At 40.4% G+C, this 22,166-nt stretch overlaps 1 protein-coding gene across 1 annotated transcript in view; it reads left to right on the top strand.

The window, feature by feature from the left end:
- Positions 1-7,005: 7,005 nt before the first annotated feature.
- LOC104945763 (semaphorin-6A-like) overlaps positions 7,006-22,166 on the top strand; it is an 88,971-nt gene continuing 73,810 nt past the window's right edge. The window contains exon 1 of the mRNA XM_010771481.1: positions 7,006-7,383. The gene's annotated coding sequence lies outside the window, so the exon portion shown is untranslated. The remainder of the gene's footprint in view (positions 7,384-22,166) is intronic.

Here is a 22,166-nt window from a genome sequence, read left to right as displayed (position 1 = left end):
AAGTCTTAATGTGCACACAAAAGCACCTGTTGGTCAAAGCCTGTAAACCAGACAGTCATATCTTTGTAATCTCATTCTCAGCAATGTGCTCTTTGATAAAGGATAAAGGCTGCTGTGTTTTGTGCCAGTACAGACTTGGGAGTAATGACTGTCAACAATGACTCAACATCAATACTGAACAGAAGATGAATAATGATGTGCATTACAATTAGAAACCCATGTACTTCTATGAGTACTGTTTAATGGAAAACACATCAATTATATTATTTATCTGTTTGCAGATCTTTATTTGCAATGCATAAGGTCAGACTCAATGACAAGAAAATAATCTATTGTGTTGAAACTATAGAGAAAAAAAGGTGTGTGGCAGGAGGGCTTCTGACATTTAAATCAGCTGTGTGACGGCATGTGCAGCCACTACCAGATGGATTCAGACATTCATATTGTATGTGACATACATGTGAGTTGCAAATAAAAGAATGAATGAATCATTTTTAGTCAAAACATTCAAAAACAAACCAACATTTACAAAAATGAAGGGAAAGTTCAAATGTATTTCAGTGAAATGTTTCCAACAATATCTAAAGTCCATTGAGACACGTGGCTGGCTTTTTAAGACGGCTAAATAGTCTGTCAACCTTAGATTTGAAATATTTTTCACCAGAAAAATAAAGATAAATCCAGAAATGTATCAAGTTTTGTGATGACCCAGTTTTATCAAGCCGAACCCTCAGTGGTGTCCCTTCGTTGAAGGCGATCTTGAAGTAATCTCTTATATGTATTTTATTTTCTTTAATCCACAGCAGTTCAATGACAGCACCTGTAGATAAATAATATTGGGCACTTTTTTCTGCTGTCGTTGGATAATTAATGTCATTATGATGCAAACAACCCCTCTCTTAAGACTTTATTAGCACTGTGACGTCCATGTGAGGTAGATGAGTGAAGGGGGACGACACAGGTTCCCATGCACAAGCACTCAGCCCCCCACCCACACATATACACTTACACACACACTTAGAAACTGACTCGCGCACACAGAGTCCCATCTGAGATTCTATAGACTATGCTCTCTAACTGTCACTCCTAGTTACAGACCTATCATGCAGAAGTGCTGACTTATTCATGGCTTTCATGCAAACATGGGTGCACAGTGGAAACTGAAGCTGGCTGAGGCGAGGCCCAGCAGGTGTGTGTGTGTTTGTGTGTGTGTGTGTGTGTGTGTGTGTGTGTGTGTGTGTGTGTGTGTGTGTGTGTGTGTGTGTGTGTGTGTGTGTGTGTGTGTGTGTGTTACAGTACTCTGCGTACTGTACTTTACTCAGCCATGCTTAACATCATTTTGCCATCACAGGCCAAACACACACACATATTCTGTATATACTTTGTATGCCTTGGGCTTACTCTGAGTCAATTTCTAATAAGGCAATTAATATATTTGGCAACATATTTAATGACACGATTGGAATACAGCCTTTGCATGGAGTATGGAAACATGCATTTGATATTATTATGTTTTCATATAGCAGCACATCCAATGATAGAAGCAGAGAACATGGCCTCCGGATAATGGCACCTCTGTTGGTTTAGAAATGCCTAGATAGTAAAATTAAGCATGACGCTGTTGGTGGCCAACATGCAGCAGTATATAGCTGCATACACTCAATGCCAGCAGGATAACTATATTTAATAAAGTAAAATACAAATTCACAAACACCAAGGGTTGCATTTATACGTTTAAATGTTCAGTGGTGAAAATAGTGATAAGCTGATGTTTTGGCTGTATGAAAGTTAGCAGCAATCAATCATCTCTGAATACAAATACCCCTTTGCCCCCAGTAGCAGTACAGCTGAACTTGTAGAGCTTATGAAGTAAAACAAAAAATTCTGTCTAATAGAATTTCCTGGTCCTGGAGACCAATGAAAATGGTGTGAAAATTATGCTAGTTTGATGGTGCTAAAAAGGCTCTTCCTGTGACACTGGCTGATTCTTATTTCCTGTGATTCTTACTATTGTCTATTAATCATCATAATATAAAACCACCAAAACTGCGTACTTGTACTGGATATGAGTGTGTGGGTTAAGGATCTGAGCAACACATTCATAACTAGGGCATCTGACTGTCTCTCTCTACAAGGTTTTCTTATTCCAAGCGATCCTATCATTTCACAAACAAGCTCTCAAAGTTTTGGACAGAAAACCTAAGCTATACCACCATTGCAAAATCCTGGACAAAGATACGTACGTAACCTGCTCAGCTGGGAAAATCTTTTAAAACACACTGATGCATGTCTCATTTTTAAGATTATAAACAGCAAGGCACCCCCCACCACTCTGCACTTTTATACAGCAGAAACATTCAAACAGCAGAACCACAAGGTCTGCCCTAGAGGGGACTGTGTAGTCCCTCTTAGGTCCAGTTCCTTTGGTAAACACTTTTTCTCTGTGAGGGCATCAACACTTTGGAACACAATACAGATAAGGAATAACACTGGCTAATACTGGCTCATTCACAACAATCTGGATTAATGTGCACTGTCCTTTAAATACATAAACAAGTAAGTAAACATCTGCTATTACTGTAAACTGTGTATACGTATGCATGTGTGTGTTAGTGTGTCTGTGAGTGACACCCCTCTCCCCTGAGATAACTAATGATCATTTTTCAGCAGCTCAGGGGGCAACAGTATCTCAGTTTCTTTTTCTCTTTACTTACATCTACATCTGTACATCTGAAAACAATCTTAAATTCTTCTTTTCTGTTTTAATACTGTTTGAACTTATGATTACTATAAGATTTGGAGTGAAGTAATAGAGTTCCCTCTATGGGATACCTGTGTACTCTTTAGCAAAATGTCAAACAGTGGACCGCTGTGGCATGCTTTAATTTCCATTTGCTCTATTTAGTTTGTAAAATGATTTAAACTTTTGAAGACTTTCAAACTTTAAGACTGCAATGCTATCATTATGTACTGTTAGTGTATTCATTTTACTTTCCTAATGTAAATCATATTGACTTTGAAAATATACCTCAAACAGCATATTTGCATTGTCATTTCTCTGAAATATCTATAAAACACTTTTTAAACAAAACATTTGGATCCTGAGAAAACTTCAACATGTGAAGTAAACAAATGAACTAGTATAGTATATGTATCTATTCATGATATGTACTTCAATGATTCTCATAGGGCAAATATCAGCTCATACCTTGTGATTGTACAGTAGTTCAGCATATTTCTTTCTAAGAACAGTTTTTATTTTTGGGAAATTTGGTTTTTCTTTGATTACTAGCTGTTTTACTCAAATATATATTTGTTGTTTTACCTCCTAACAAGTCTGATAGGGTCTACTTTGTGTCATTTTGCATCTCAACAGATGGAGTGTTTTAACTGTGCAGCTGTCTTATATCACAGGCTATTCTATTGGTTAAGTATGGTATAATGCTATTCACAGAACACAGTCCCTTTTTCTAGGTAATAATGTAGATTGTCTGGACAAAAATGCAAAACTGTTTACAGAAATGATTTCTCTTTTGCAAAAAAGGTTACTTAAAATCTGAGTGCACTTTCAACAAGCTATATTCTTATTGAATTTGGCCTTCCCCCTAATGTACCTTTTCTAAAATAACCACCTAGTAGGATAACAGTGCTTCTGCTACTTTAATATAATAATTCTTAAGGTGCTCAGGACTCACAGTGTACGAGCCTGGTCAATATTTTTGAAAAATCACAGTATCACTTTCAAGCTTGTGGCTTTACCAGAGTTTCCCTTCATCCTTCTAATCCTTATGTTCCTGTCTGTTTTCAACACAATATCAATTATGCGATGACAGAAACAGCAGAATACAGTCTAAACTGCTGTCGTGCTCCCAGAAGTCACATATGGAAGAACTTAACAATCAGCAGTAGCTTAGTCACAATTTATAGATGTAACTACATGTTTATCTTTTCCACTTTACACCCTTTGAAGACAGTAAACAGGCTGCTGTGCCCATTTAAGTACTGAGAGGAGAGGGAGCAGACAGATTCAGTGATCGGCCTGCAACAGTACAAAGGCAGTTACTACTGTAAGTGGTCTTTGTTCCTCTCCCAGCTGTCTGTATGATCCACAGGTGAGCAGCAGCCATTAGGACTCTGGCAGCATTATTGGGGGCAGTTTTAACAAATGATGCTCCTCGTGTCCCAGCTGTAATACCCACAGCTCAGCCAATATAGTGATAAAGATACTGTAGACTGTGTGTGCTTATGTGTGTGTGTGTGTGTGTGTGTGTGTGTGTGTGTGTGTGTGTGTGTGTGTGTGTGTGTGTGTGTGTGTGTGTGTGTGTGTGTGTGTGTGTGTGTGTGTGTGTGACTGTCTCCTTAGTATGCACATACAGTACATGTTCAATGTTAGGACTTTTAATTGCATAATTTAGGTAATCCCATATTACTGAATATTCAAGTGGGAAACAACACTCATACCTTTCCATATCAGCATGTGTATGTATGAAACAACATGGTTTACTGTAAGGCTCTTTTACATCACAACAGCATTGTCATAACCAATTGTGGTGAAGGTGGAAAGTAAATATTTATATTTACTGTACCTTACACATTTGTTCAACATCTACTTTATCTCAGCATTTCATTCAATGTTACCGAATACTTTCACTCAGGAAAAAAGCATGTTTAACAATTCAATTGTTTTTAATATCATCCACTCAAGATATGTTTAAGCCTCAACTAAGAAAATTAGACAACATTTCACAAAAAATCAAAGCTTAGAGAAAATGTGTACTTTGTATTAGTTAAAGTTAAATCAGCTGAATGTACCGTACTATTACATTCAGGAGGATTCTCTATGCAGGATGTACTTTACTGTAAAGCTACTGGTACTTTCACTTCTGTAAAGAACCTGTATTCTACTATAGCTGGTGTGGTGTGGCAGCTTTTCATGGACAGGAGAGGAGGTGTGAAGTGTCAGAGACACAGGAAATTGCTGCATGCTGTTACAAAGCTTTAAATGCCCTGCGTTTAAAGGTGGGCGCAGTTCCTTTAGTTAGTAGCTTCCCAGGCCAACTTTAAGGCTGTAAATGATTTGTAGGAAATTCTTTTGGCCAGTAAAATGAAGAGAAGACTTATGTCATGCTGAAAAGTAATGTTTAGATCAAGTTCCAGTGGGCTGGAGGGAAGAGGAGGGCTAAGTATGGAGTTTGGCAGCAGGTATCTGCAGAACTGCTCCTGTGTGCCTAATGTCTGTCCCGGTTGTGGAAGTGATGGTTTCTGTGTTTCTCTATTGCAACCGCCGCCTCTCCTCCAGTCCTAATGCGCCTGGGACAACTTTAGCAAGATAAGCAGGATAAGCTCTGACACGAGCATATTTCCAGAGTTCAAACTAACTGGTGTGTATCTTGACATTATTGAGCTCGAATTATATCCTGCCCGCCTCCTACACTTAGCAACACTTCCACTTCAAAGTGTGTGAGAGCACGAGAGTGAAATAGAGAAAGAAGCAGATTAAAGAGTTGGTGTGTGAAATACACAATGTTTGTTCTGTTTGTAACCTGCTTTTTGTTTGCAGCATTTGCATTGATGTTAGAGGATCAAAATGCTTTTTTCGCATTTGGTGGAGTATATATAATGATTCACCTGCATGTGTCATCATCAGTGCACAGTAGACGTGCACTCAAACACATCTCTCACACAGAATTTTAATGAACTCCAACAAGCCTGCTGTACATTATACTGTCAAATGAGATGTTTTATATATGAATGCACTGCAGGCACTTAATTGCCAAAGAAGTGCTTGTTTTTGCATATGCCTTTACCACACTTTACGTTGACTGTTTATGATTAAATATCTTTTTAACAAACCACATGGACCAAATCCAGATCTGCCTGAAAGAAACAGTAGAGTGATTATGTTTCCTGCAGCACAGCCTTTCCTTATGGTTCAATTGCATCATTGTAAATGAGTTTTGCTTTTAAAGCAAATTAAATGATATCAGATGAGGAAAGGATTGGCGGGCATGAGCGCATTAGTTTACATCAAAGAATAGTGTTTGGCATTGGGCCTGTGGAAGCAGCACTGTACGGAGCTGTTACTGTAACAAGATGGCAATAGTGCCTGACAGGCCACTGCTCAGGAACACACACACACACACACACACACACACACACACACACACACACACACACACACACACACACACACACACACACACACACACACACACACACACACACACACACACACACACACACACACACACACACACACACACACTGACAAATTGATGTTGATTTTGACTTTGTTTAAGGTAAGGCGTGTGAGCGTGTGTGTGTCTGTGTGTGGGAGGGAGGGAGGGAGAGAGAGAGAGAGAGAGAGAGATTGTGAGAGAGGGAGAAAGATTTTCACTCTGTGGAGCCTGCACCCCTGACATCAGATTGTAGCCTAAGAGCAGAAGTTTAAGCAGCAACTTTCTTGTGGCTTTCAGACTGCACCTAATGACCACTTTGATAAGATCAGTTTAAACCCATGTGTTAAAAAAACCTACAGTACAAAGCAGGTGTTTCTGTGCATGCACCCCTGCCAACCTGGGACCCTGGAGGGACCACCGAGGAAGAAAGAGCAGCACAGAGCAGAGAGCAGACAAGAGAGCTTTTCAACCGGATCACATTCCGATTCGCATCACACAATACATGCATCATTACTGTGTCTTTAAAATCATCATTGGCAGTTTGCATGACACAGACCAAGTGACCCAGCCTGCATTTCTTCAAAACAGCACTTAATCTTATCTGAATTTCATACTAACCTCTAAACATTTGTCTTTTTTTCAATCCTTGTCGACACTATTATTAGCTCTCAGGCTTTCTCCTTCTCAAGCGCACATTCTTATGAAATGCCGCTACTTAAAAATAGAAATACAGTTGTCCATTACTGGCACCCATTGACACAATACCAGAGACGTAGCTCCTCCCTATGTATGTGTGAGTGTGTATGTGTGTGTAGCGGGTGGGTGACAGCTGGGCTCGCAGCGCTCCGCTCCAGTCTGGTAAGAAGCTTCATCTCCAAATAGGATGACCGTCGGCTTTTGTGGAGGGGACTGAATTCTGCGCTGTAGCTAGTTCTGGGACACCCGTTTTTTTCAGTTTACGAGAGAGGAGTTTGTAATCCGAAACATTGTTTTTTCTCTCTAGGTTGGTTTTCCAATGGATATTCCGATTTGAAGAGGTGTGATTTGAGAGAGGCATGTAACAAAAAGAAGCGCATGAGAAAAGTAGCGCTCGTATTGTTATTCTGACCGAGCACCGTCTGAACCGCTTTGAGAGCCATACCTCATGGATTACTAAAAGATATAGCTGTAAAAACTCCGAGGCATATCCATTCATGAGCTGAAGGTAAGATTTATTTGTTTATTTCAAACTTTTGGTGCGCGTATAGCCCGTACCAGTGCTTCTCCAGCCCCGGAGGCTTGTTTTCTGAGAAGCCAGGCTGCCGTGCGACAAGTGCACACGCTTCACATGGTTACGTATTTATTAACTTAGGGTTGTTTAGCGTATTTGTAAAGATTTGTTAAAGTTCTGAGAAAAATAGAAAGTGCCTTATTTTCTAATTAAATGAGAACTGCGATTATTGTCCTCAAGGAAAGATCCCTGTGCCGATACAACAGACCACATGTTCGTGCGTAATCCCTTTTATGCTGTTTACCCATACGGAATAAAGAAGGGACCGTCTCAAAAAGAGCTATTGCGGATTACATTGTGTCAAAACCTCTTCACTATCATTCCGGGTATAGGTCAATTTACGGCAAATAAGAAATGTGCTTATGGGAACTTGCAGGACCCAGACCGACTGTTTTCCTCTTGCCTCCGTCTGACATGCTGTTTTTCATCCTCGTTGAGTTTAAAGATTACAGCCACAACACTTCCATCTGTGGACTGAAAATAAGAATGGAAAAATGTAGTATTTATATGTACCTAAAATGTACCCATGTTTTTTGTGTGAAAACGCTTAAACATTGAAGCGATGTGTCCGTTATTACAGTGCATGATGGGCTTTTTATTGGCCATTTATTTCACATTCATGGAAATGAGAATTTGAGCAGCAATTGACATGTACAGTAGACATTTTTGCAATCATACTTTCTGTTTTCATTCTTTATATAAAACTAATCAGAGATTTAATGTTAATAATTAATGAATAAGTCATTTCACAGACACATTTTATTTGTTGGGAATTGATTCGTAGGGTGTGTTCATTGAATTCAAGCTACCAGGAGGCTGAGTGGTCAGTATTACTCTGGTCCCAACGATCAATCAAATGTTTGTAATTCTGAGTAGGAGACAAAATTACACCGGTCTCAGAAGTGGATTTGCCATTAAATGAAGTGCTGCCTGCTGCAAATAATTTTTTTAACAAGCTGAGAGAGGAGATAGAGGCCTCACAAACCACATCCAGCAGCCTGACTGCCAACACCCAGTCACTCCCAGTGGTTTCCCTCTCCTCTCCTCTCCTCTCCTCTCCTCTCCTCTCCTCTCCTCTCCTCTCCTCTCCTCTCCCAGTATGAAAGATCCCCCCAGAGTCACTGGGAAAAGATGGAAAAAGGATTCAGCAAATCTAAATGTAGGTTATAGATTATCAAGTGTGTAAGGGTGATGATATTAATGGGGGAATCTAAGCAGTATTGAATGCTCACGGCAAAATATGCCTTTTATCAAAAGATTGTTCGCACATAGTGTTTTGATTTTAGCATTGTCCTATACAAAACATTTAAAAGATTTCATGCCACCACTGAGAAGAAAGGGTGTTGTTTTTTATCCTTTTTCCCCCCTGAAATCGTTGGAAATATTTGGTACTTGTGTGTTTTTTTGATCTGCGACCTTAGGTATTTTCCCACTCATACTGTGCTGAGTGTTACACATTGATATTGAATGTGAAATAGCAGAATGTTTCTATAACATTCGCCTTAAGGCATTCAAATGTCCTGGAGGCATTTTGCCTGAGAAGTTGCACAGGCTGTAAATCCTCCCATACTATTTCGTAAAGGCTACAACACCACAAAACAGAGTGATAATCCTGCTATTAACACAGTATACATTGACATGTTATGGTGCTGATACATGAATTACAGCATGATTACCTTTGTCACAGCAGCTTGCCTGTTCTCCTCCTGGAGAGGAAGAATAGAGCTGAGCGACCAGAGTTGTTGCTTGTATTTGGAGCAATGCTCCGTGGAGCATTTGATCCGCAGATCCCCTAACAATAGCAATGGGGATGGCATTGTGTGTGACTGATGTGGATTTGTCCCACTGTATGTGTGGGGGAAAGAGAGCATGAGAGGGAGAGTTAGTATTTACCTTTGCCAGTTAAGGGCAGATGCAGTTCGAAAACAGTAGGTTTGAATAATTGATAAATGGCTTTGCTCCTGTTCCAATGAATTGGCCCTCCATTATATGAGACCGGTCAGCTTCTGTTAACCATTGATCTTCATTCAGAAAGTGTCAATAGCCCCCATTCAATAGTGTGTGTATTTATGCATATTGTATGAAAGCCATGTTTTATTGATGCATGTCCTTGGTGTGTGGGCTGGTGTTTTAAAAAAACAACAATTAGAGGGCGAGAAAGCATCAAACCCCACTAACTCATCTTGATGTGATTTATTAATGCTTAACCTATTTCCAGATACTACATCTTTCTTAATTGCAGTGGCAACAATGACAAATACGCTAATCAAACCAAGTCGTAGAGATAAAAAAAAAAAGGTAAATCATGATTGAGTATATTATGTTTTTAGTTAATTTGGTTTTGGATCAGCCTCATAAAAGAAGTGTGTATTTTTGATGAAGCTGTCCATCAGAAATGTTACATGCTCACTTTTGGCTGTGCTCCTTTGGCTCTCATTTTAGATTGAGTCTGTTGTGATTCAGAAGGTAAAAAAATAAATAGGAACATATTTTAATAAGCCATAACAACTCCCACCCTGTATAGAGATTCACTTAAGCTTTTGCTGCTCCACCTCTCTTTTTTCTAATTTCCGTGACCTACTGAAGTTGAAGTCATTATTCGATAAACGCTTTTCATTTTATGTAAGAAAACACACTGAATGATATTTTACAGGATGAGAGGGGATGGCACAGCTCCATCTATATTTCCATGCATCTTCTTTGTTTGTGCATGTGAGAAAGCAGATATTTGATCACTACCTGCCATCCTTTCTAGTTAAGTTGGAACATATCGCTTCCTGTTTATATGAGATGATTAATGGTATTCACTATACTAAAGATACCCAATACATCTCCCTGTGCAGTATGGTCCAGTGTGCTCTATTCACGGCATGGCCCATTGAAAATGTAATCACTCGCTAATCACTTGCTTCAGCGTGTTGCTCTAGCTCTAGTCAGTTGTTCACACACATGCATGGATGCATGGCGTTCCACTTTCTAAGTTTCTTTGTGTTGTTTGAACTGGCTGCTTTCGCCTTAACCCTTTCCTCTCCCAAGAAATGGCTCTGTAGTGCATCCATTGAAATAACCTTCTAAGTGTAAAACACTCTTCATACTCGTTACATTAGCATAATTGATTGAGCGTGTTGTCTATGCCAAAAATGCCAGCAGCATGAAGGACCAGGCCAAGGCTTTTTTCGGCCGGGTGCTGCAAGTCAGTGGTAGAATTGGCAGTGTCTTTAGTTTTTTTGGCTGTTGGTCCTTGGCAAAGCTTTGTTGTTAGAAATTAAGTCTATTAGAAAGTTATGGCTGGCCCATCTAGGAGAAGATTGCTAAGAAGCCAAACTTGACCACACACCTGCCAAATGAAAACAAAAGCAACATTTAAAATCTGCTTATAACACCAGGTTTCTCTTCATGGAAATGCTATATCTCAACTAGTCAGAACATGCAACATTAACACGCACTAATACCTTTGTCAGAGCCGAGTTTGATCGTCTGTCATTACTCAAATGGGATGGAGATGAAATGCATTTGCAGGGATTATCCAAAAGCAGCAGGGCTTTGTGTGATTGCCTGGGAGATGAATGAATGACTGGCCTTGAAAAGAGCCAAGTCTTGTACTACAGACCAGATGATGTATATCGTGGTACACAGCATTAAAGTATGATGTAGTTCCTGTCCTGCTGTTGTGCTTTTACAGGTGAGAGCAGCCAGCTGTGAGCCAGGAAGAGAGGCACAGTCTGTTAAGTCTCATTAGGGCCACATCCGCTGCTGAGGCTGTGGTTATTTCTGTGGTTAGTTTGCTTGTTGGATGCCAATAAGGAAGTGTGTGTCATGAGTGTGTTAAGCATCAGGTAAACACCATCTTGTTTAGCTCTTTAAGTGCTAACTCTGCCGATGTGCCACTGTGTGGTGTGAGTCAGACCCTCTCACGTTTTCCGTGTGTATATTACCACTAAGCGCAGAGGGTGGCTCATTGTGGAGGGGTTTGAGGGTGTGCATTTGTGTACTCTCTGTGACTCTGCGTGCATGTTTGCGTGGCGTTGTTGGAGTGCATCTGTCCCTCCTCCCCAGGCCCCAGCGATTGGCACTGCATCTCTCATCTATTAATCATAGAGCGCTTGCTCTCTCATTCCGTTGCCATAGTTTCAGGACCTGAGACAGTGTTGGGGTGCATGGCTGCCAGTAGAGAGGAGAAGTGAGAGGAAGGGGACAGAGGAGGAAGGAAGAGAAAAAGGAAAGGACATAAGTGGGGATGCAGAGGGAAGGAGGAAACAATATACGGTATAGCAAGGGAAAAGCAAAGTAATTGAAATAGAGAAAAGGAGGAAGAGAAGTGATTGAAATAGCAATAACAGGCTCACACACCGAGCAGGTCCTCACACTGTGGATGAGAGTGCTTGAAGAACCAAAATGGATTCCATTTTTATCTCAGCAGTGAACCCTCTATCTCCTTCTGTGCATGCTTCTTTTTAGTCTCTCTCTCTCACACACACACACACACACACACACACACACACACACACACACACACACACACACACACACACACACACACACACACACACACACACACACACACACACACGGTCAGCAGAGGGAGACTTTTCGGTATAGCCAGGACTGCAGGAATGATTATATATGGTTTGACAGCAGCCCGAGCCCACACTGCAGAGCGTTGCCTGATGGCAGGTAGACATGTAGGAGGCAAATCCTAGTGTTTTAAGTGAAATTATCACAACCATAACATTTTAAAGGAACAGTTTGACATTTTGTGAAATCAAAATGATTTGCTCTCTTTTCTAACAGTTTGCACTCGCTGTCATGTCTGTTGGGTAAATGAGAAGTTAGCCAGTCGTTGCAAGGCTTAGCTTCCTAAAATCAATGGAAATAGGGGGAAACAGCTTTCTTGGCATTGTCTAAACGTAAAAAAAAGTATAAACTGCAAAAAAAAAATTGATTATTTAAAAACATAATTACATGTGGTTTTACAAGATTATTGGCTACATTGTTTTGCTGGCAGGAGTAACTTCCTGGAGCAGTCTTTGGGAAGTTGTTACTGTTTCCTTGACCGAACACCTCATAAAACCACAAGGTGTTTTTTACAGGTTAAACAAATAAGCTATAAAGTGTGCCTTTGGAGGTGCTGCTAGGCAGATTGTGTTACTTATGCACCGAGCCAGACTACCAATTTCCCTTGGTTCAAGAATTGGTGCTAAGCTAACCAGCTACTGGCTGTTTTTTATAACTGCCAGACTGAAATGAGAGTGGTATCTATCTTCTAATTTCTTTCTTTCAACATGCTTTATTTGCCATTTTGGGAGAGACGGGATAAGTAAACAGCAGACAGTGATGTTAAAAACATGCAAAGCAGGCAGGTATCCAGGGAATGGAGGAAAGCACAGACTCACAGAGGTAACTGGGAATTTAAGTAGACGGGTAGAGAGGAAGCCAACCTGTCAGAGAGAGTAATAGGAAGAGGCTGGATGGTTAGCAAGGGAGGAAGGCAGTGAGACAGGGCAAAGGAACTTAACACATTTCCTTTTCAAAATGGATTCTTGTGAAAATGAATAATATTTCACCTCGCCCCCATCGATGCCCCTTTAATCTGGACAAAAGGTGCTCTGTATGTGGGCAGGTAATCAGGCAAGCAGGTTGATAAGCAGGAAGACAGACAAGCTGCGAAGCAAGAAAAGAGAAGTTGTGCCTTGCATGATAATGTATTAATTCATCCCCCACTCTGATAATGTTCACAGCATGCTTGGCTTGATTCATTCATCACATTCTACTGGGGGCCTTTTTACGTTATTTTTTAAAAAACCTCTTTGCTTTTCTAAACCTGTTAAGGCTTGATTTGTGTTCTGACTGGATTATTCAGGAGGTGATTGCTTCTGGGTTTGTTAAGGTGTGTGAGGCTATGGCATGTTTTTGAGCCAGTGTCTTATTTGTGTATGTATACACTCTTGATGCATAAATTGGTGTGTGTAGAGACTGAGAATTCTGCAATGAGGCCTATTTTGGTCTCTGAGTAGTTTGGTTTGATTGGGCAGCGCGGCAGCTGCATACTGAAATGCTGTCTCTTGATCTACTCCCATCCTTAACTAATCTGGGACTGTCTCATCTGTTTCTCTGAAATGTTATCCTTATTTGTTTCTTGTGGGATCTGTTTAATTTCATCTAAAGAACCAACAAATCCTCCAATTATTGATTGCGGAATTATACGGCAATTGAACCCTTGATTATTTAATTGGGTTTATAGTCTGAGTTAGGAGAAATGGCTATGCGCCCAGCTCCTCTGAGGAGAGTTTGATGAGTCAAAACTGGTCTGACATCATCAAAGAGAATATTTTCAGATTTTGAAAGTAATTATTAGATTGTGTGTGTTCAAATCCTGTTTGTATAAGGCTTTAAACTGCTGCTCTCATCTGTTAGACAGGTAGGAAAAACAGAACACAGCCAATTCATTAATCAGCCCATCTTCAGTTTCTCTCCTGTTTCTTTAGTGCGTGTTTGTGTCAGAGAACATGTGAGCTAACACTGGGTGCATGACATCTAGTAATGCTAGCTAGTATAATGCTAGCCTGGTAACTAGATAGGAACACAGGACGGCAGGTGAGGCTATCTAGACCCACTTTCCGTTAATGATTTAGGTGGTGTAGATGGGTCTTACTCAAAGGGAATGGCTTCTCTTTCAATTGTCATGTCTTAAAGTAACATGTTGTACTTATTTTAAATGTACATTCATATCAGAAGATTGGAGTCCTTAGAAAACCCTTTTTAAATTCCTCCTCAGTTGTTAGAGTGTTGCTTTTGCCTTGTTTGGTCACATGGCTCCTTTACCTGGTCTCCATCTTGAATTTAAACTATAAAGTTACAGTATGTTACATCACATCACAAAAAAAGAAACCAGACAGCAAGGGAAGGAGGTGGGATGAGTCTTTGGAGGTGCAGCTCTGACCTAGATAATATAGGGAGTTAAGAGTGCTGAGTTGAACCTGTGGCGTACGACCATTGTTGTCATTCAGACTGTATCTGACTTTTATCGCCATCCTTCCCTTTAGTGGTGGATTTGCATGTCTGTTTGGTCCTGTGAGGTTCAGTCATCTAGTGTCAGCTGAATTCCCTCAAGCTGACTGGTTGATTGTTGCAGACTCTATCTAGAACAAACAGTTTTCATGCAGCCAGCTGATAAGATGGGACAGAGTGGTGTGTTCTCACTGGCGCCGCTGCAGCACTCATTTGTATCACACATTAACAAGTGAAGGACTTAGCAACTATGGGTGACCCAGACTTTGTAAATGAACAGTCACAGATAGCACAGATTCCTCAGACAAAGATATTTGCTGTCTTTAACACTGTGAAGAATGTGGTTACAAATAATTAGATCACTTGTACATTACAAATGACATTCACACAGGTCTCTACACAGTTCTTACAAACACAAGCATGCCCACATATATGCACACAAGCATGCTCAAAACCACATTAACACATCAACTCAATAAAGCAGGACCTACATCCAATAACCCTGTAACAGCTGAGGATTAACTGACACGTTTGAAATATATCCCATATAGAATTTAGTGGCTGGGATTCAACCTTTTTACTGCTACTGTGGTTTTATATGCTTCTAGTTGTACATAACAACTATATTGCATACACTTTTTGTGGCACTTGTAGACTCGACAAAGAATGAAAAAAGCTTATCTAAGAATAAAGTAGGAGCCATTTTAGCATCACGTACAGTACAAGCATGTTATTAAAATGTAATGAACACGATTCACTCCATAGTAAAACCCAGTCATATTTGCCCATGTTTTAATATTTGAATAGTTCCTATTTCATTCTGGGCTGTGTGATATGCTGATTACAGAGGGCAGAAAACGGCGGGGTTTCAGCTATTTTCATTTCCACTTTACACCAGCGCCTCACTCCTGTTCAGGGTAATTGTCTGTATGAAGCAGCCTACATGGCCTCAATTACCTTGGGAGGCTGTATTCCTTACCTCCACCGCTTGCATAATAAGGCGTGACTTTCTATGTGAGTGCTCTCATTGCCTGTCCCACCCTGGAGGCAGTCACATAGTTATTCCTTCATCACGGTGATTTCCATGCTTGTAACACTGGGCTAATTATTATAGTAAATACTGCCTTAGCTGTGACTACAGCAACAACTGAATGGCTTGGGTGAGCATTGGGGAGAAGGCATTTAATTGATTATTAGTTGGATTCCTCTGCAAATGATTGGAGTCCGTCTCACACGACAAAGGAAGAGTGACGCTATTTTTATCCAAAGCACCTTACTGGATAGCAGCAGAGTGGATTTTTAGGTTTTATCAGTATGAACCAGTTAACATACTGTTCTAGTGTGCAAACTTTAAAATGTAGTGCAATGAAGTGGCAGTGCTTCAGTCAATTTAGGATAAAAAGGAACAAAGTCTCCCATTTTGTTCTGACCAAGCAATTTCTCATCCACTTTTCGTCCTTAATTCTTTGTGCCACTATATTGAGATTAAATAAAGATTGTGGTCAGGGGAGATATCGATTTTAGTGGCTAGAAGGGTAGCCGATTCTCAGGAGCTTTTTATAGCCATTAGCAATAGTTATTAATTCCCTGGGATGCATTGTGTTACAGCTAAGGAGGGTGTTGGAGCTCACACTGGGATTGTAATCAATGGAAGCATTTATAAAGTATTTTTCAGAGTGTCTTTCTTCTTCTCACGAATGACCTCAGTCTTCCTCTTTTACACCAAAGTGCTCCCATCATGAGTTCAGCCCATGGCTCACGTGTGCCTTAATATGGTCATCATATGATGTGCAGCAATAAAACCATTACAGGAAGGTTAGTCACAGGAACAGCTTGCTGACTACAGTATCTGCCATATGCCTCACGTAAACAAAGCTAAAAGGAGATATTATTCACAGTGGGATGTAATGAGGAGCTGAATGCAGAGGAAAGAGGGAGACCCAACAAGTGAGGAGGCTTTGGTTACCCTTTTAACTGATAGCTATCTCTCAAATGGACGGACAGAGGAGTGCACCTGCACTGCAGCCATTTGTATAAGAGGACAAACAGTGTATTTTATTACCTGGGGGATGATGAAACTTTATCCACCTTTGAGGGGGTTTTATGGTGGACTTTAATGAACAAATATGTGTGAGCGATAAGAAGCTTTAGTCAGGGGTTTATGGCATTGTGACGGTTAGCTGGACATTCTAGATGATGTGCATACGAGTGCCCCCATACATACATGAATAGGCAAACACACTCACCCAGGCAGCTAGGCATGTGTTCACAAGCAATCATATATCATAGATATAGCCTCTCAATGTCACTCATACATCCAGAGCTACCCAGCAGAACACAGCCTCAGGGTGGAGACATGCCATGCTAAGGGCTGGGCTGCGTATGTGTCCCGTATCTACTATCAGGGTTTTGGGCTGGGTTCTTTGTATCAAGTGTCCGTGGGTCGGACATGTGCTGGGAGTCAGATGTCTTTGTGGTCAGATGAAGATCTGATGCGTGAGAAGACTTATTCTCTGACTCAAGTTTTCCTTGTTTTGTTGGCGTCAGGTTCCTGCTGAAGAACACAATTAAATAATGAAAGGTGGTCAACTAGGCTGTATAGGCTCAATTGAACCTATTTGTGGATTAATCCTTTATGCAATCAAATTAAATTTATTGGAGAAATGTGTTGAAAACTGGTAATTAGTTTAAAATACACATCTGGTTACAGTATAGCTTCTATATTATGACAATGACATTTTTTTCGAATGTGGGTCTAATTACAAAACTATTTTAATATGCCACCTTGCATTCTGGAAAACTACAGCTGCCATTTTCACTTGTAAAAATTATAAATGGATTGATCAAGAGAAAATGGGAGATCAGCGGTTAATCATTAAAACAAAAATTAGATTGTTCTGGCTGATGATTTTTGGCACTATAACTCCCTACAACTTACAGTAGCTTCAAGCAGCTAAACAACGTATGGCACATATATATGCTTCATGAAATAACACTTTGTCGCACCATCTGTTGTTTTCCAATTTCTTTCAATTAGAATATATTTGGGAATTTGAGCATCAAAGTGCGGCCAAACTAAGAACACTGAGTCATGGTTTCTAACAGCATTACTCTTACCTCAATTACACATTTTGGCAGTGGGGGGAAATAGCATTTATCCAGCATTGTGATGTGATGGAAAGCCATGTCAAAGTGAGTGTAGGTAGATCTGATTGCAGGGTGTGTTTGAAACATAATATAGATCTGATTTTTTTTTCATGTTCAAAATGAGAAGGACATGATTCCTTGAAGTGGTGAGTTGAGTGTTCGATCAAACCTGATTGTGTCTCTGCCCACCCACGTATAGACGTATAGATAAGAGGTACAAACATGATATTTCCCCCATCTTTCTTTCCGTCAATAAAGATGTTCTTTTGTATAAAACAGACCCGTTTTCTCAGCCCTTAAGGTATAGACATGCGGAGGAAAGTATCAGGTCGCGAGAAAAGCGGATCTACCTGACTGCAGGGTGGGATTTCCAGATTAGTCACTGCAGGAAATATCTCTCACATTCACAATTTGCCCTTGTGCAAATGTAGATATGTTGTAAGACAAGACAGGAACATTTGGAGACATTTTTGCTGTGCTAAATTGCTCTTGTTCTTGTCTGTTAAAAAAATACCTTGACTCAAGCTATTTAACCTAGTTCTTATTTGTTTTATTCTATACAAACCTTTTATCAGAACCACATCAATTGTGCATAAGAGGATGTTTCCTGGAAAACAGGGGCTTTTCAGACAAGCAACATGAAAAGCTTTAATGAACAGAGCGCATTCTGTTGAGAGCAGCAGTAGATAAATAACACACATTTATGTCCATAAACATGTAAGCAACAACTTTAAAATAGAAAAAGGGCAATGAGTGCCTCTTCTCTTTGTTAAAGATTGCAGTTGTTGACATAGTGTAAGATTTGTAAGGATGAGGCAGACGAGGAGTAGAAGAGAAATAGATCTGCTTTGGTGGAAGTTGGCCTCTCAAGAGCGCAGTATGGTGCTCTTGTAGTTGACGGTGTGTGCATGTATTTGTGAACATGTGTGCGGGTGTGTGTGCATCAAAGTTTTTTATTTTCATGTATTTTCTCTGTGCTCATGCCCTACCCCGCTGCGAGCTTGTGTGTACTTAGGTGTAGACCCCCTGTGAAGTAAATATTGCAGCGCTGGGAAAGCAGGGCCAGGCGCACCGGGCCAGAGCAAAAGAAGCAAACAGTGCACACAACCTGCACACAGACCCTTCTTTATACCCCATCTATAACACAGTTCCACGAAGGACAGCCTGAGGCCAGAGAAGGTCTGTCAAGGTAGTTCATTGTGCAGTAGGAAGTGGGTTGTTCATATGGTAATAGCTGCTGGAGCGGGTTCCTTCAAAGCCCGTTTGTTTTAGTGAAAGTTGTAGTCACTCATTGAGGGGGACTGGATGGAATGTGACAGGGTGCACTGCTGTTTAGTTACTGTAGCTTAATTGACCCTGAGAAAGACGAGCGAAGGAGGAGGAGGAGGAGGAGGGTTATTGCTAAAAGAAGTGGAGGAAGAAGAGGTGGGAGGGAGCGAGAGAAACGGACAGAGCAGTGGGGGGGCAAATAAACGAAAGAAGAACATGAGAGAGACAGAATGAAAGAAAGAAGAGAGGACGCTTCATTATGGTAGATGCAGCTCTTCGCTGGAATCTGTTTATCTGTTCAGTGGACAGGAAAAGTCCTTGTGGTGAGCGCACAGCACAGAGAGATGGATTCCTCTGAAGTCCTTCTGCTAATGAGCCAACTTGTCCAGAATCATCATCTTTCTAATTATTTACTTCATTTTTATTTATGGTTCCATTTATGCCTTTTCTATTTATTGCATGCTGATCCACTGTTTTCTTTTCTGGGTCAGGAAAAAGCTGAGTCTTGTCTTTTCTCATTAAGCTACATTATGATAACAGTCACAGGAGCATTGTGGATCAGCAGGGAAACATTTTCAGAGGTTTTATGTAAAAAACTTCTACACCCTTAATGATTTACAATCTATCCGATACTTGTTTACATTTATATCTTAAAAGGGTTAACATGTTATGAAAAATCAGCTGATCACCAAACGATTAGGACAATGCCTCTGGGCAGCATGATTGTTCTTAATAATTCTTATGGTAAATTAATGTGTCTAAACGTTTAAAAATTAACTCAGTCTGGTAAAAGATGGAGAGATGAAACTGATTGACATGTTGACAACCCTTTTAAAAATTGATTTAAACTCTCCAGCCTGGTAACCAAGCCTAGTTTAACTGAATAACATTTCACAGTAACACTGTATTTGTCTTAAGTTTTCATATTCAATGTCGAGTTGTTTCTTTGCTTAAAGAAGTCAAAGCGGACATAGAAACTATGTTTGTGTGTGTGTGTGTGTGTGTGTGTGTGTGTGTGTGTGTGTGTGTGTGTGTGTGTGTGTGTGTGTGTGTGTGTGTTGTGTGGTTGTTTGTCTTTCTGATATACCCCTGAAGCCATAACTAGGGAGGACTAATCTGACAGTTGTGATGGATGATGACAAAAAATACGTACACGCACATGCACATTCATAGTTTATTGTGCATGGGCTACACAGCCACCTTTCACCTTGATCTTTTGCACAAATGTTGAGCAAATCATCAGTTCAAAAGATTGGCATGGCTGCAGTAGGAGACAAAACAATTGAAACGTTCAGTCCCATTTTTCTATTTCCTCTGTATGACATTTTTCTTTTGTCTTCACTCTAGTATGAGGACACGATTTAATCAAAAATGTAGCGACCTCCACAGACCTTGGTCAGGCTCCCCATTATTTGGGTTAAAGCTAGCTGCAGTTGGTGGGGCTATTTTAAGGCTCCGGCTGCTGCTTGCTGTTCTCTCAGTGGGAACAGGGAGTCATTGATCTATTGCCTAGCAGCCCTCCTGCACCCCCTCCTCTCCCCCTTTCAGCAGGAACCTACAAAGCATATCTACCCTGCAGCTTTCACCTTCATATGGCATACCAACTATTATACTGTGAGTAAAAACAAAATATCAGTGTGAGAGAAAATCAGTTGAAATCGCTTTAAGTGACCACATTAGCACCTTGAACCTCTTAAAAAGAACTTTTTTCTCATTGTTTGCTACACAGTTAATAAATAATAGACCTGGAGACCCTCGCCCTTTCTAGTGTTCAGTAGTATTCCTCAGGTATGTGAACTGAAACAAAGATAAAATGCTGCCTGACTCTCCAGCCAAGCAGTAAACACCCTGGCAAAGCAGCACTGCTGATGCGGAGAAAAAGAGCACATGCACTTTTCTTTGAAAGGAGATATTGTTAAGTTTTACTTTTACTGTATTGCTGCTGCTCAGAGGGGACCTTGTGGCTGTCTTTTTAATGTGGTGACTTTTTGAAGTTGATCTTTAAACTGAAGAATGACTGAAGAACTTCTTTGGTTAAGCCTTTACAGAGGATCTGAAGTTTCAATGGAAAAACATAGAGGAATTAATTCATTCTTAATGCATACGTTGTGGGAGAGATTTGGGACTAATGTCAGGTACCAATCCAAATTAAATGCATATTTTAACCAAATGTATGTTAATTAACAAAAAAAATTGTGCATTTTTATGCGTTTCCATGCACTACATTGTTTGTCAATATTAGCTCTCATGTCAGGTGCCATATACCACTGCAAAGATGATGTTATTAAACAAACTACAGCCAAACCTACCAATGATGGTTAGAAGGTTTAAAAAGGGATGGAAATATGGCATTTATGGTTGTTCATGTAATAACTGGAGGAGTATTGCTACATACTCTCACACTTAGTAGAGCGAAAGCTTGACGGACCTATGATTTATTGCTTATTTCCGTCTCACATCGCATTTTGTTTAAACTTTTCATCCTCAAGCAAGCATAACAACTTTTTTAATCTAAAAATATTCCAATGATACACTGCGGGTTATTTCCTGTAACTTAGTGTTTATTTGACCAAGTACGAGGTCATTTTTCAAGCTTCACCTGTTGGCTTAGCAGCAGGAGAAAGGATTGCTGCAAAAAAGGTCCACAAATATCCCACATCCGTCTTCCTCTCTCTCGCTGTCCGGCTTTTCTCTCACTGCATGTTCTCTAAGCTCTCTGCTGATGGTTAGCCTAGGAGAGAGGTGAGACAAAAGAATGGCATCCTGGAGTCTGTATATTTGTGTGCATGTTTGAATATGTGTACAGTATTAGTGCTGAACGTACTGCTGCATGTAGCTTTCACTTATCTTTCATACGAAAAGTCAATTAAATATAACTCTTTTAAAAAGAGACAAGGAGACTTAAGGGATGATGGAGGGGTGTGCTGCTGTAATAATGCAACTATTGAGACATCTCGTCCCTGTGACGTGTTTTGGTTCACCAGCAATCAGGATTGTTCATAAGTCCCCCCTGTGCCCACTCAATCACCACTTTAGTTTAAATAGCCCGTCGTTCCGTCTGAGGTTCTGGCTGCGGACCCTCCTGCTATGTCTTTGTTTGTTTTGGTAATGGATTCCAAGTTGCTATTGTTGTTTATGTCACTTGGTGATTGATGGGAACAACTCAGCTTCTCTTAGCCCCCTCCTTCCCCTCCCAAAGCCATCCTTGTATGCCTCTCAAGATGAACACACAGTGAGCAGAACAAGTTCCATCCTATTCTCCTGACAAAGTGACTCACTGGCATCCGGATGCT

Source organism: Notothenia coriiceps, unplaced genomic scaffold (genome assembly GCF_000735185.1).
Source record: "Notothenia coriiceps isolate Sejong01 unplaced genomic scaffold, NC01 NC01_scaffold00009998, whole genome shotgun sequence".
Taxonomy (NCBI): Eukaryota; Metazoa; Chordata; class Actinopteri; order Perciformes; family Nototheniidae; genus Notothenia; species Notothenia coriiceps.
This window is presented reverse-complemented; position numbering and strand designations above follow the sequence as displayed.